The 15,098-nt window shown below is 49.3% G+C and overlaps 1 long non-coding RNA gene across 1 annotated transcript; it reads left to right on the forward strand.

Moving 5' to 3' along the window:
• The first annotated feature begins 2,842 nt into the window (after window positions 1-2,842).
• Window positions 2,843-4,607, forward strand: LOC109272644 (uncharacterized). The gene is made up of 2 exons (XR_002082542.2): window positions 2,843-3,079; window positions 3,826-4,607. It is a non-coding gene; the product is annotated as an uncharacterized LOC109272644 (long non-coding RNA).
• Window positions 4,608-15,098: the final 10,491 nt, after the last annotated feature.

Raw genomic sequence — 15,098 nt, forward strand, 5'->3', positions numbered from 1 at the left:
CCAACCTATCCTTTCTTTGGGACTAATGAATAAAGTGTCTTTTCTTTTCTTTCTTTCTTTCTTTTTTTTTTTTTGATGTCTTTCAACATTACCTTTTCAAATCACCAATTCTCCACTGACACGAAATGACACCTTTTACCCTTTACCAACCCCCCCACTGCGTTGTCTGCTTTTCCTTTTACTAACAACCACATTATGTTCCTTTCGATCAAACACTGGAATGATCGGTATTATTACCAAAAGGACATATGCTCAGGGGCGCCTGGGTGGCTCAGCTGGTCGAGCGTCTGACTTCGGCTCAGGGCATGATCTCGCACTTTGAGAGGTCAAGCCCCGCGTCGGGCTCTGTGCTGACAGCTCGGAGCCTGGAGCCTGCTTTGGATTCTGTGTCTCCCTCTCTCTCTGCCCCTCCCCTGCTCGCGCTCTGTCTCTCAAAAATAAATAAACATTAAAGAAAAAATAATTAAAAAAAAAAGACATATGTTTGTAGTACACAAGGTTGAAACAACACATAAAGGGTGCATAGTTTCCCACTGCCTGTGTAATCCCTTCTCCAGGAGCTCTGGGTTAGGGTTTACAGCAGGATTAGGGAGCAAGAGGTTAGCTGGGGCACCAGCCAGCAATTTCGTGGAACTTCTAGGTGGTTCTGACTCCTTCACTGGAGAAGAGGGCCTCTTGGACAGCTGTCTCCCAGTCTGAACGCCACATCTCTTCCTCCTTCATCCAGTCCACTTGTACTCAGGGACCGCAGGTCAGGGGACTTGGTGGGGGTCCAAGCCAGCAAAAGTCTGCATGGACCCGGGACATTGGCCCCCATGATACCCAGAACCGATCGAGTGTGCAGGGATTCAAACCCCATTTTCGGCCCTCACTGGCAACTTAGCTAAAGTCTCCATGCCTCAGTTTCCACACATCTAGAAAGGAAATGACATTCGCAAGCTCTTGGGGTTTGGGCGAGGGAGACGTGAAAGGCAATGTCTGCAAAGCCCTTGGGGAGCATCCAGAGGGGAAGCCGTGACCTTAAAGAGGGAGTCAGTTTGTGGGGAGCTCGGAGCCCACGTTTCTGGGGCCCTGGCCCTGGAGAAGGCCTGACTAACTCTCAGAGTGGCGTTGAGTCATATCTGTCACCTTCTCAACCTGGCCTTCCCCAGCCGAGGTCCCTCACCCTGTGATTCCCTATCTCTGCCCCGAGTTGTCCCTTCTGCATGCACTCATTCCACAAATATTTATGGAGCACGTCCTACGTGCCCAGTGCTGTTCCAGGCATTGGGGATTCAGCAGTGAACAGAACGGACTAAAAATCCTGTTCTGTGGAGCGTCCCTTTGGCTGAATGAACCAAGTAAAGAGTCGGATACATAGTGTCAGAACCTGCCAAGAACCCAGGAGAAGGATAGGCAGGTGAGAGGGGCAGGGACAGTCATGGGCTGGCATTTCAACAGGAGAGTTTCGAGGGCCTCCCAGGAGGCATTTGAGTTATTACAATTTGCAGTATTTCTTTTATTTGTCACGTTCTTATCGCCTGTTGGGTCACTGTCAACACCCACGCCCACTGGCCTCCACGGCAGCATAAGAGCCCCTGGGGGGCGGGGAGGGGATCTGTTAAGTGGTTCACTACTGTGTCCTTAGGGATCACCTCAGTCCCGGGAACAGTCACGCACTCCATACTTACTGATACAAGGGCAAGGGAGAAACCACCCTTCTAGCAATGGTCAGATCTTGAAAAACAATTCTGTTCAAGTGGAAAAATCCAGAACTGGCTGACAGCCCCTGGGGAGAATCTCATTCAAATACCTTCCGGGGCTTTGCCCACTGCCCACAGCTTCCCAGTTTTATTTTGGCCTTAAGGAAAAGCTGGGAAATACAAGTGGACCACGGAAAGAAGAATGCTGGGTGCCTAGATTTCACCAAAAGTGGCAATTAAGCTGCAAAGGCATGTGATTCAGGCTCACGGTGTTAGTTATTACGGGTGTTAATATATATATATATATATATTTTTTTTTTTTTAATGTTTATTTATTTTTGAGAGAGAGAGAGAGAGCTAGTAGGGAAGGGGCAGAGAGAGAGGGAGACGGAATCAGTAGCAGGCTCCAGGCTCCGAGCTGTCAGCACAAAACCCGACACGGGGCTGGAACCTACAAACCGTGAAATCATGACCTGAGCTGAAGTCGACGCCTAACCGACTGAGCCACCCAGGCGCCCCTGGGTGAAATTTTTATCGTAATTTTAATTTCCTTCTGCAGCCGCCTAGCCCTGGAAAAACGACAACAGCGACAACAACAGCAACAACCAAACCAAAAAACCATCTAACTGAACCCGGGAAGCTCCCGAGTTGGTTACACCCGCATTTACCCCGGATGGAAGGCTGCCGAGCTAAGCGCCCCCCCACCCCCCTCCGCCCCCCGATTTAAGGTTGCCACCTTCCCGTTCGTTTCAATGCTGTGTGTTTTTCAAGTGACCGAGTCGTACCTGAATACAATCTTTTTTGTTACTGCCGAGGAGGTAACAGATTCAGCGAATTTGCATTTCTAGGCCCTCGTCGGGGCAGTTCCATGAATATCAATGCGCCAACGCTCGCTTTGTTCTCTGCGCTCGGCCCGGGACGTCGTCTTCCCTGGGCCTCCTTATTTTTGGCCCCGGGGAGGCCCTCCATTGTGTGCATATACCCTGATGTTCGGTCATTAGCCCCTTCCCCCCTTAAGGGACCTGAGGTTCTTCCAGTTTTTCCTGTTATTACAAATAAAAGATAAAAGGGGCGCCCTCGCGCACACCTGCTGGTCCGGAGCGTTTCTGCCGCGGACCGTCGGGGACGGAAACTGCCGAGTCACGGGGTCTGCTCAGATTTTAGACTGTTTAAAAACTCTGCGCGGTGGTTGAAGTTGCAATACCAGAGCCGTCTATTATCTTAGCCTAAATAAATGCATACGTATGCGGGTTAATTTCCTCCTGGGAGTCAAAGGAAGACCAGGCATTAAGCATTCCTTAACGTCTGTTACTATTAAGGAGAGAGACACTGTTTTATCAGAGCCCAAACCTCCCGTCTGATTGCACGGCGATAACTTTGTGAGGGCCAAGCCTAAGGTATGGTAATTACAGGAAAAAATCCTGTTTGCTGGGGACACTGGGGTCAGGCCCCAGCCCGGCACATACACCGCGCCCGAGAGAGCCCAGCGTGTGGGCGCTTTTCTCCTGCTTCCTGTGTCTACCCGACTGTGGAGGGTGGATGGTTATCAGAGCCCCGTCGGGTGGAGGATGGTCGCCAACTCCCGGGTGCTCACTGGGAGGCGGCTGGTGGGTGATGGGACAGCTCTTGACTACTGTGGAGTGTCCGGGCCGGGGTGGTGGACCCTCCCAGAACTTTTGGGGCGGCACCTCTGAGGCTGGGTCTGTCTCTAAGGGGAGAGCTGCCCCTGTTAAGTTACACCCTTTCTTTTGAACACTTACCGGGCAGCAGGCTGAACGTTTGCATGCAAATGACAAGCATCTGGGGAGGACAAGAGCTGTCCTGGGCACCCTGTACTGTCAGGATGACACAGTTTTCGCACTCGTGCGGGGCTCCTGATCGAATAGGAAACATGGATTTAATATAAAAATCACACAAATATGTAGTCACAAAGTGTGGCGTGGGGGAGGGGGGGGACCCATCACTCCCAGCAAGAATGGCACTTGACCTACAAATGCACCTTTACTTGGGCAAATTCTGCCCCCTCAGACCTGGAAGCAGGGCACCGGACCTCTCTGCCCCTTCCCCTTGTCACCTACAGAGTAGAAATAATGACCATAGCTTCACTGTACTGACCTGTGCCCGTATAATTTATCATCTACAGAAGAACACTTTTGAGAATCATACCAAGGCACTATTGATAATGAAGCCAGAAGGGTAGGCGTGAACCAGGTCTCCTGCAGGCAGACGGGGTGCGTGGCCCCCCCATTCATGCGGACCCACGCTGTGCACCCAGCCAGAGCCCCTGGATACATGCCTTCATCCTGGGAGCAGGAAGTACCATCCCGATTTTACAGATGAAGAAATGGAGCCTGGCCCAGAGAATTCACCTGTCCATATCCCCCCTGGAAAGTGGGTGGACGAGCCACGAGTTTTATGCAGGAGCTTTTGACTCCCGGAATCCAAGGAGGGAATTACTATACCGACCTGAGGCTGAAATGCTTGCCTTTAGGGTTGTTTAGTTGCTGAAAGGTAATCGAGCTGTCTGGCCTGCAGGAGGTGCTTCAAAAAATAAGAACTATTATTATAGCGTAAATAGTGAGAACTGCAGCCACCGTGATCCTTTGGTTAAGCAATCCTGGGATCAGGCAAAAGTCACCACACTGCTTGTTCCAGGAAATGCCTGCTCCTGGGAGATAAGATGATGCCTCAGCTCTCACTTCCAAACCCCACCTCCCTGGCCCACCATTCCAATGCTCTTATGTCAGAAACTCTGCCCGGTCCCCACCTGTTCCTTGCTGTGCAAGACCCACTTCAAAATCCCCCAGCCAGGGCCCTAAAACCCTATAAATACCATCCCTAATTTTCCTAATTTGAGACTCTGTGGAAGCCAGTGTTGTCCTTTACTGCAGGAGGTCTAATAAACCCAGTTTTGCTTGATCAACAGGTTTTTCTGGTGGAATCAAAGTCTAGGAAAGCATTTGAAAATGTTTCTTGTTATTTCACTCAATATAAATCACTAAATGTGCTAGACGTGATCATGCCCCCCCCCCCAAAAAAACATTCACATCCAAACCCCTGGAACCTTGAATAAAGACACTTTGCAGACGTGATTACGTTAAGGATTTTGAGATGGGGAGATCATCCCGGATTATCCAGGGTGGGCCTGGTGTCATCACAAGAATCCTTACAGGAGGAGATCAGAGTCAGAGTCAGGTGGGATGGAATCAGAGGCTGGTAACTTTAAAGGTGGAGGCAGGGACCCTGTGCCAAGCATGCAGGCAGCATCCAGAAGCTGGAAAGGGCACAGAAATGGGTCTTCCCCTAAAGCTTCCAGAAGGAGCCCTGCAACTCATTTTATTTTATTTTATTTTATTATTTTATTTTATTTTTGGGTTTTTTTTTTTTAATCTTTAAAAAATGTTTATTTTTGAGAGAGACACAGAGACAGAGCATGAGCAAGGGAGGAGGAGGGGTAGAGAGAGAGGGAGATCCAGAATCCGAAGCAGGCTCCAGGCTCTGAGCTGTCAGCACAGAGCCCCACACGGGGCTCGAACCCACCAACCATGAGATCGTGACTGAGCCAGAATCAAGAGCCAGACGCCCGACTGACTGAGCCACCCAGGCACTCTAATCCTTTTCCAATTCTAAGTCAGTTCCATGGGATTCTTTGTAGCAATTCCTTTCTTCCGTTTTGGACCTCTTTTCCTTAATAGTAAGAAACATGGATCCCCTGGTTCTCAGTGTATTCATTTATTTTCCCAATCCCCTGTTGTGCAGTGAATCTCCTGAACCACTGGCCCTGACTCTCAGGCACCCTCCTTAAGTGGACACCACCCCCTGCTGGGCTGCCTCCCCACCCTGTTCCAAGGCATCTGCAGGAGGTCTCCACCCATTTTCTCCTATGTTCTACACCCTTAGTTCCAGTTGACGTGATGACACTTTATGTAGGATTTTTGAACCTATTGGACATAGTTTTTATTTCTTATAGTTTCTTCTCTGGTGTCACATCCAGGTAAATCTAGCCTCAGCAAAAGAGATGGGCAGTTTTCTTTCATTTTTTTAATCTTCTGGAGCCATACAAGGATTATCTTGGGTTTGGTAGAACTTTCTCTGGAAATCATTGGGGTCCTGTGCAGCCTCCACTGGCTGGATGTTAAGCTACTGGCACAAGTGGATACAGTAACGGATAATGTAATGGACACAGTAATGTAATGGATACAGGTTTATTGTAGTCCTCTTAGGTGATTCCAGAAGGTTCTATTTTCCCAGAAAATTGTCTATTTCCCCTAAGTTTTCACATGTGTTGGTATAAGTCTGACTCACAGTGTTCTCTTATTTTTAACCCCTAGAGTATCTGTACTGCTCCTTTTTTCATTCCTAAAATTTCTATTTCCTTTTTATTTAATTTTTTTAAATTTAATTTTTTTTTAAATTGACATCCAAATTAGTTAGCATCTAGTGCAACAATGATTTCAGGAGTAGATTCCTTAGTGCCCCTGACCCATTTAGCCCATCCCCTCTCCCACAACCCCTCCAGTAACCTTCAGTTTGTTCTCCATATTTAACAGTCTCTTCTGTTTTGTCCCCCTCCCTGCTTTTATATTATTTTAGCTTTCCTTCCCTTACGTTCATCTGTTCTCTGTCTTAAAGTCCTCATATGAGTGAAGTCATATATTTGTCTTTCTCTAACTGACTCATTTCACTTAGCATAATACCCTCCAGTTCCATCCACATAGTTGCCAATGGCAGGATTTCATTCTTTTTGATTGCCAAGTAATACTCCATTGTATATATACCACATCTTCTTTATCCATTCATCCATCGGTGGACATTTGGGCTCTTTCCATACTTTGGGCTACTGTTGATGGTGCTGCTATAAACATGGGGGTGCATGTGTCCCTTCGAAACAGCACCCCTGTATCTTGTGGATAAATGCCTAGTAGTGCAATTGTTGGACCGTAGGGTAGTTCTATTTTTAATTTTTTGAGGAACCTCCATACTGTTTTCCAGAGTGGCTGCACCAGCTTGCATTCCCACCAACAACGCAAAAGAGATCCTCTCTGCATCCTCACCAACATCTGTTGTTGCCTGAGTTGTTAATGTGAGTCATTCTGACAGGTGTGAGGTGCTATCTCATTGTGGTTTTGATTTGTATTTCCCCGATGATGAGTGATGTTGAGCATATTTCTTCATGTGTCGGTTGGCCATCTGGATGTCTTCTTTGGAGAAGTGTCTATTCATGTCTTTTGCCCATTTCTTCATTGGATTATTTGTTTTTTGACTGTTGAGTTTGATAAGTTCTTTATGTATTTTGGAAACTAACCCTTTATCGGATATGTCATTTGCAAATATCTATTTTCTTTTTAAACAATAAATGGTATCATTGAAGTTTTATCTATTTGTGGGTTTTTTTTAAGTTTATTTATTTATTTTGAGAGAGACAAAGTGCGTGAGCTGGGGAGAGGAACAGAGAGAGAGAGAGAGAGAGAGAGAATTTTAAGCAGGCTCCATGCTCAGTGCAGAGCCCAATGTGGGGCTCGATCCCACAACCCCGGGATCATGACCTGAGCCAACATCAAGATTCGGATGCTTAATAAACTGAGCCACCCGGGTGCCCCTATCTATTTGTTTTTATTTTGGGAGAGTCAACTTTTGGTTTGTTGATACTCAGAATTGATTCTAATTAATTTTTATTATTTTTTCATTCTCTTCTTCCCATTTTCTTTGGGTTTACTCTGATATTCTTCCTCTGATTTGTTGAATAGAAATCTAGCTCATTAATGTGCATTTAAGGGCATCTACCCCCCGCATAGGGACTTAGCTGCACCCACCAGGATAAGGAGGCGGGTTTTCATTGTTGTTCAGTTGTAATATTTTCTCATTGACATTATGATTTCCTTTTTTTTTTTTAATGTTTATTTTTGAGTGAGAGAGAGAGAGACAGACCGTGAGTGGGGAAGGGGCAGAGGGAGAGGAAGACACAGAATCCGAAGCAGGCTTCCGGCTCCGAGCTGTCAGCACAGAGCCTGATGCGGGGCTCAAACCCATGAACTGTGAGATCATGACCTGAGCCAAAGCTGGATGCTTAACCAACTGAGCCACTCAGGTGCCCCTATGATTTCCTTTTTAACTCGTGAATTATTTAGAGGTTTCTCGTCACATTGCCAAACATACAGGAGGTTTGGGGGTTTTTTATACAGTGTTCCATATAAACATAATAAATTTGAAACCCAAAGACAAAGTGAACAATGTGTCCTAGCAAAACTCAGGGATCCATTTCTTTTCTCATTTGCACCAAGGAAAATGTTTTAAACGTGTGCAGCAGGTGCATTTCAACATGCCTTCTACTCTGCGGTGTGGCAGTAACTGAAGCGTCAATGCCTGGGCCCTACGAAGACCTTTAACTGGCCCCGCAGAGGTCGACATGGTCTAAGGTGGACACGAGGTGCTGGGGGGACAGAAAAGATGCCTCCTGGTTCCAAGGAACCTGGAGACCACGGGGACCAGGAAGGAAGCATGCAAGTTCATCATCCATCACATATTCAGCCACTGAAAACCTTTCTCCCACGTCCAGTCTGCTCTCTTCGAAAGGATGCCTGAAGTTACTGATCTTCGGGCGTGGTCAGAAATACTTCCGAGGACACACAAAGACAATGGCAGAGTCAAACAGGGACTTTCCCATCCACAGGGTTGAGGATGACATTAGGCATAGGCCGTGACATGGAGTAGCCCAGCAGCCAAACGCTCGGGAAGGCCAGTGTGTGGTTTGGGACCTGCCTGTGTTGGGGGTTCCGGCCCAAAGAGCCTCAGATGGCCTCTGCCCCCGTCCCCCGCTCCCTCCCCAGGCTCTCCCAGGACTCCCAGGACAGATTTGTGTTCTCCATTAGTGATGGGGCTGCCATCATCCCTCAGGGAACTGGGGTATTTCCAGCGAGGGATGCCCCTACTCCTTTTCCCAAGGGTATACTGTTCAGGGGGTAGGAAGAAATCCCCGGAGGCATTCACGCTTCATACCTTCTTAATTTTGGAGGCTTCCTTCACGGGGCTCCTAAAGCAGGTGGGAGCTGGGTTGGATGAGTGGAGGAAATGTCTTTATTTGGGCACTGGGTTTGCATCAAGGCACTGAGGCAGGAGCGTCATGCCCCCCATTTTGTAATTTCCTTCCTCAAGAAGTGATGAGTGAGAAGAGAAGATCTCAATAACCTGTGAGACAACACGTCCCTCCTCATCAGCTCTTTATACCCACCCCCAAAGAGCTCAAAGCCTCTTCTTCGCTGTACACTTTAGTGAACATGAACCCAGTTTCTAGAGTTAGGCAGAGAAGGGTTCCTTTCTGGACCCACCACTCACTAGTCTTGTGCACCTCACGACATTTCCCTGAGCCTCAGCTTCCTCATCGGTAAAATGGGAATAAACCTATTCGCAAGGCTGCTGGGAAGGTTTAACAGGATAATAAGGTTATAAGGTGCCTTGTTTGGGGTGCCTGGGTGGCTCAGTTGGTTGAGCACCTGACTTGGGCTCAGGTCATGATCTCCTGGTTCTTGGGTTTGAGCCCCGCATCAGGCTCTGTGCTGATGTCTCGGAGTCTGGAGCCTGCTTTGGATTCTGTGCCCCCTCCTCTCTCTGCTCCTCCCCTGCTCGTGCTGTGTCTCTCTCTCTCAAAAATAAAAATAAACATTCAAAAAGTGTTTATAGAGTGCCTTGTGCCACGAGCCCTCTAAGAAAAAGGGTCAGAATTAGACAAAGGGTCACAACGGCAGCCACACAGTTTGCTGGGATGGAGAAGCCACTGAAACCACAGAGTGCCCTGGGCTGCCCCTGCCTCCAGCCGCGTCTCACTTTCCTCTTCTGTAACATGATGCAAAGTGACCAGTGTGGGGCAGGAGTTTTCCCTAAATGCCAGAAATTCTGCACAGCTGGGAGCCAGGAGCCCCACTCACGCTTGCAGGTTCTCCGGACGCCTCTTCCACGGCCCAAAGACGGACTCGGCCCCCGAAGGGCCACGATCTCCATGATGTCTGTCCTCTCCGGCCTGGTTCCCGAACCCCATTCTGGGTGCCCACCTGGGGCCTTCTGTCCCCGCCCAGCGAACTTGCCTGAAGCCAGCGGAGCAGCAAACCCACATCCTGAAGTGGCGGCAGCCTTGAAAAGTCTTGACTTCTGCTTCCCTCTCTTCGTGAGGCTGTTTCTTCCTTCGTCTCTAAAATAAGGTCACCCTAATGCCCCCCAAGACCCTTCCGGTGCAAAACATCCAAACCACCGAGGCATCTTACTTTCTCGTTTTAAGGTAACACTGAAGAAAGATGCTGGAATTTCATCCTCAGAAAAACCATATCCAGCTACCAAACCAGGAGAGCTTATAAAAGCCTCTGATAACAAGAATCTATTTCTCACTGGGTCTTTACAGGGAGACAAGAGAGGGTGGCAGTTCCCACAATTCAGATAAGAAACCTGAGTGGGGCCTGGGCGGCTCAGTCAGTCAAGCAACCGACTCTCGGTTTCGGCTCAGGTCACGATCTCACCGTTTGTGAGTTTGAGCCCTGTGTCAGGCTGTGCTCTGATAGCATGGATAGCTTGGGATTCTCTCTTCCTCTCTCTCTCTCTCTCTCTCTCTCTCTGCCCCCTCTCCAATTAAACATTGGGGGAAAAAAAAAGGAACCTGAATCCTCTTTGGTTATATGTCTGGGGATGGTAAAACCAAGACTTGAACATAGACCTTTAGACCCCAGACTCCGGTGGGGCCGCGGACCGGGGTCCAAATCCTGACTCCTCCATTCCAGGGGCCCTGGAGTGCAGGATGGGAAGTGTGTGGTCCCTAGGTTTGACCACAAGATGGCAAGCTGACTCAAGGCATTGCCATTACTGGTGGCAGCGGGTGGGTCATCCGGTATCACAAATGTGTGTGACACTCTCAGCTGATCATTTACTTTCTGTCTCCGGGCCTGGATCCGGCTTTCCAGAGGCTTGCAACCAACAAAAAAGAAGGAAATCAGATCAGGTGGTATGTTTAATTTCCAAGGGGCTTCTCACCATACTGAGAATAAAATTCATAAGTTCAGGTAAGACCCGGCCCCTTGTCCCTCCTCCGACACTTTCTCAGCCAGCTCAACCGACACCTTCGGAGAAGGGGCTGTGGTGGCTCCAGGAACCCTGCTTCCTGTCACTCGATGGCCCCACGGCTCGGAGAGTGGGTGCCACACCTGGTCTGTTTGTGCTGCTGGAATTGGCTGGAGGTCGATAATGTAAAGCCTGCAACTCCTATTTGGGAGCCATTTCATTCATTCCCTCGTTCGTTCGCTCGATCGTTCCATTGTTCATCAGTTCATCGGTATTGATCCAGCCTCTGCTAAGTGCCAAACGCTTGCAGTTCAAGTAACAGTGAAGCCACAGGGCATCGAAAATTGCCACAGCCAGCCTCCTATTTCATTAGACACCTCGAGGCATCCCAAGTATCAATAATGGTAATAATAATGTAAAGGCAACAGAATTAGCCAAGGATGTATTGAAAATTCCAGAAGGTGGCGTTAGTGTGATTTCATATGCGAAAGGCAGAAACCAATTCTATAACACGTCATTGGAACAAAAGACCACCCGTCGGGGAAAAAGGAAAAACCTGGTTTCTATAAAACCCAGGTAAGCGTCTTTTTATGTGAGCAAAGTATAATTTCATTAATCAAGTCTCTGCTTTGAGTATTTCATTTATTGATGACCTGTCCCAATCAGCTGATCACATTAGTCACGTATCAGTAGACTTTTGGGTGTTTCTAGTGCTATGTAATTATTTATATTTAGATGCGATCCTTACTCCTTTCCACTAAGCTGTAACAAAGAAGTCAAGTAAAAATGTAAAAATGGTGTGTTTGTTTATGCAAACCCGGCTTTCTTGATCTCTCCTGAGGGAAGAGAGAGATTATGACTCAGTTTTTTAGCCTGATTGGATTTTGTTTTGTTTTCAGAGGATGAGTCAGAGAAGGCTTCCTGGAGGAAATGACATCTAAGCCAAGACAAGGACAGAGGGATAAGTAGGAGCTAACCAGACGTGGGGAGTAGGGCAGGGTAGGGAAGGGTACCCAAGAAAGAAGCATCAAGTACGAAGGCCTGGAAGGGAAGAACATTCCAGGACCTGAGCACCTGTCCCCGTATCTGGGACGAGGAGGGTGCCCTGCCCGGGGGTTGGGGGTGGGGGGTGTGGGGGGGAGTGGGGCAGCCCTGAAGGTGAGAGAGGCAGGGAGGGGCAGTGTAAAGTCTTAAGGATGCCAGACTTCACCTTAGGAGCAGTAAAGAGCATGAAATGGTTTTAAGCAAAGGACTGACCTGATTCAACTTTCGTTCTAGAAAGATCTCAGCAGCAGCTCAGAAGGCTCAGAAGCCAAGGCTGGCAGTCACGTAGGACATGGCTACAGGTGGGAGCTGCTGGGGGCCTGGCCTAGGGTAGCCAAGTGGGGGTGAAGAGGTGGGACCGGAGGGGCATCTGCACATCAGGATGGGAGTTGGAGGTGGAGGGTTTCGGGGCAGGACCCCAGGGATGCGGCTCCAGCCACCTGTCCTGCAGGTGAGGAATCCTGGGGTGGAAACGAGCGGAAGACAGCGGAAAGCTTTGTTCTGGACACGTGAAGCGTGGGATGCCCCAGGGATGTTCCTGGAGGGTGTCCAGCGGGCAGTCGGTTGTGAGGGGACAGCAAGACGGGACCCCCAGCCCCTAGATCCCGGGGGAGAGCCACCAGAGACCGGCCCTGCAGAAGCCAGCATCGAGAGGGCCGGCAGGGGAGGAGGCAGTGGTGAAGGCAGGGGAGGAGGCAGGAAAGCAGGGAAGGAGTTTCGGGAAGGAGACCGTGGTCGGCTGGGTCAAATGCACCTAAGAAGCCCCATGACAGAGGACCTGAAGGCATTCATGAGACCGGTGGCCCTGGCAGGGGCGAGTTCGGGGGGCTAAGTGGGCAGGAGAAGGGTGGGAGTTGAGGAAACAGCGGCGGTGGGTGTAGACAAGCTCGCTTCTGAAGGGAAGCAGAGGAGTGTGGATGGACGCTGGCCGGGCGCACAGAGGTCAGAGGGTTTCTGCCCTTGTTAGTGTGGGAGCAGCTCCGTGGCTGATGAGGCGGTAGGAGAGGGAGGGATGGATAAGTCAGGAGGCGAGGTGGAGAGAGAATTAAAGGCTTGAAGTCCTGGAGCGGGTTGGAAAGGGCGGGCCCGGGGCCAAGCGACTGGCCTTGTGTAAGAGCGGCTTGTATGTTTCCTCCATAAACCAGGAGAGACAAGGGAAGGGAACACACAGGGAGGGGCAGGAGGGGTGACCACAGGACCACACCCCTGGGCGCTGGAACCGGGGAGCGAGTCTCTGGGCAGGATGCGGCTTGTCTCCAAGGTCTGAGGCAACTGGCCCGGGAGGGGAGTCGACTTGGCCCTGGAGTGCGGACCCAACCCAATGCAAATGCCCTGGCTCCCCCGCACCGGGGTTGGCAGCCATGGGCTCCCTTCCCCGGAAGCCTGAAGCCTGCGTGCAGGGGGAGCTCCACCCAGCCCGAGGCGATCCAAACAGGGCTCGGAGAAAGTCGTTACCAAGGGAATTCTTCGGCAATACCTCAGGTCTTGTCTCTGCAGAGCGGAGATGAGTAATTGACACAGGGCCCTAATCTTCTCTTAATCCTGGGCAGCCCACAAGCCTCACGCCGCCCCTCCTGCTTCCTTACCTACTCAGGCGTCCATGACTTAGCGTAAAGAAAAAGGAAGGGAGGGAAGTGGGGAGGTGGGAAGGAAGAAAGAGGAGAGAAAGAGGAAGATTCCTTAATGTCGATGAGCTTTTTTTTTTTTTTTTTTTTAGTTTATTTTGAGAGGGAGGGCGTGCACAGGGGAGGGGCAGAGGGAGAGGGAGAGAGAGGATCCCAAGCAGGCTCTGTGCTGTGTAGAGGGCCTAGAACCCACGAACCGGGAGGATCACGCCCTGAGTCAAAATCAAGAGTGGGACACTTAACCCACTGAGCCACCCAGGTGCCCCCTTAACGTCGAGCAGCGTCAAGGGGAGAAGTTACTGAATGGCTCATCGCGTCCTCCCAGGCTGAGGCTCGGGCTGCTGCTCTCTGGCACGAAGGAGCCTCGTCCCCAACCGGGCTCACTCGGAGGGCAGCACTAGGGGAGTCCTGGCACAAAGCCTGCGTAAGTCAGCTGGAACCATAAGTCGGGAACAGCTCTCACGACTGCCCTCCGTGGGCACCGAGGTCAGCTGCTCTACGTGCGTCCCAACAGCTCCGAACCACCCTTGTTCTGCAGGTGGGGACCCAAGGCTCAAAGAAGATAAACGCCCGGGCTTGCCCGGCAGTGAGCCGCAAATCCAGAACCTGAGCGTCTCCCAAGGCAGGGAGGCAGGGTGGCATCGCGGTTGCAGGAACCCTACTCGCTGTGGGATCTGCAGAGGGTTGCAAGGACCTACCTTACGGGCTTGTTGTAAGGTTCAGATGGGCTCGTATTCACAAAGTACGCAGAAAATGGAAGTGCTGTGTTCTGTTTGGCCATTGCAATTTGGGGGTCATCTCACCCCCCATCGCCATCAGCACCCCAATATCAAGGCAGTCCAAATAAGCATATAATCTGAATAAAAAGGGTGAGCCTCCTTAGACTCTGCTTCAAACCAAATGTCTCCATTTCAAGTGGATTTCCACTCCTAACCCTCTTTCTCCTTCCTGCAGAATTTCACAAGCCGTTGCTCTATTTTTTTTTTCTTTTTGGTTGTTATGGTTATTTTTTATTTTATATTATTTTATTTTTATTTTACTTTACTTTACTTTATTTTACTTTATCTTCATCGGGCTCTGTGCTGACAGCTCAGAGCCTGGAGCCTGCTTTGGATTCTGTGTCTCCCTCTCTCTCTGTCCCTCCCCTGCTTCCACTCTCTCTCTTTCAAACATAAATAAACGTTTTTATTTGTTTATTTTTCTTTTCTTTCTTTATTTAGATTTTTATTTTTTTAAAAATTTACACCCAAGTTAGTTAGCATATAGTGCAACAATGATTTCAGGAGTGGATTCCTTAGTGCCCCTTCCCCATTTAGCCCATCCCCCTTCCCACAACCCCTCCTGTAACCATCACTTTGTTCTCCATATTTATGAGTCTCTTCTGTTTTGTCCCCCTCCTTGTTTTTATATTATTTTTGTTTCCCTTCCCTTATGTTCATCTGTTTTGTCTCTCAAAGTCCTCCTATGAGTGAAGTCATAGGATTTTTGTCTTTCTCTGACTGACTCATTTCACTTAGCATAATACCCTCCAGTTCCATCCACGTAGTTGCAAATGGCAAGATTTCATTCTTTTTGATCGCCGGGTAATACTCCATTGTATATATAGACCACATCTTCTTTATCCATTCATCCATCGATGGACATGTGGGCTCTTTCCATACTTTGGCTACTGTTGATCGTGCTGCTATAAACATGGGGGTGCATGTGT

This window comes from Panthera pardus, unplaced genomic scaffold (assembly GCF_024362965.1).
Source record: "Panthera pardus isolate Hobbes unplaced genomic scaffold, ASM2436296v1 HiC_scaffold_25, whole genome shotgun sequence".
NCBI classification, from domain to species: Eukaryota; Metazoa; Chordata; class Mammalia; order Carnivora; family Felidae; genus Panthera; species Panthera pardus.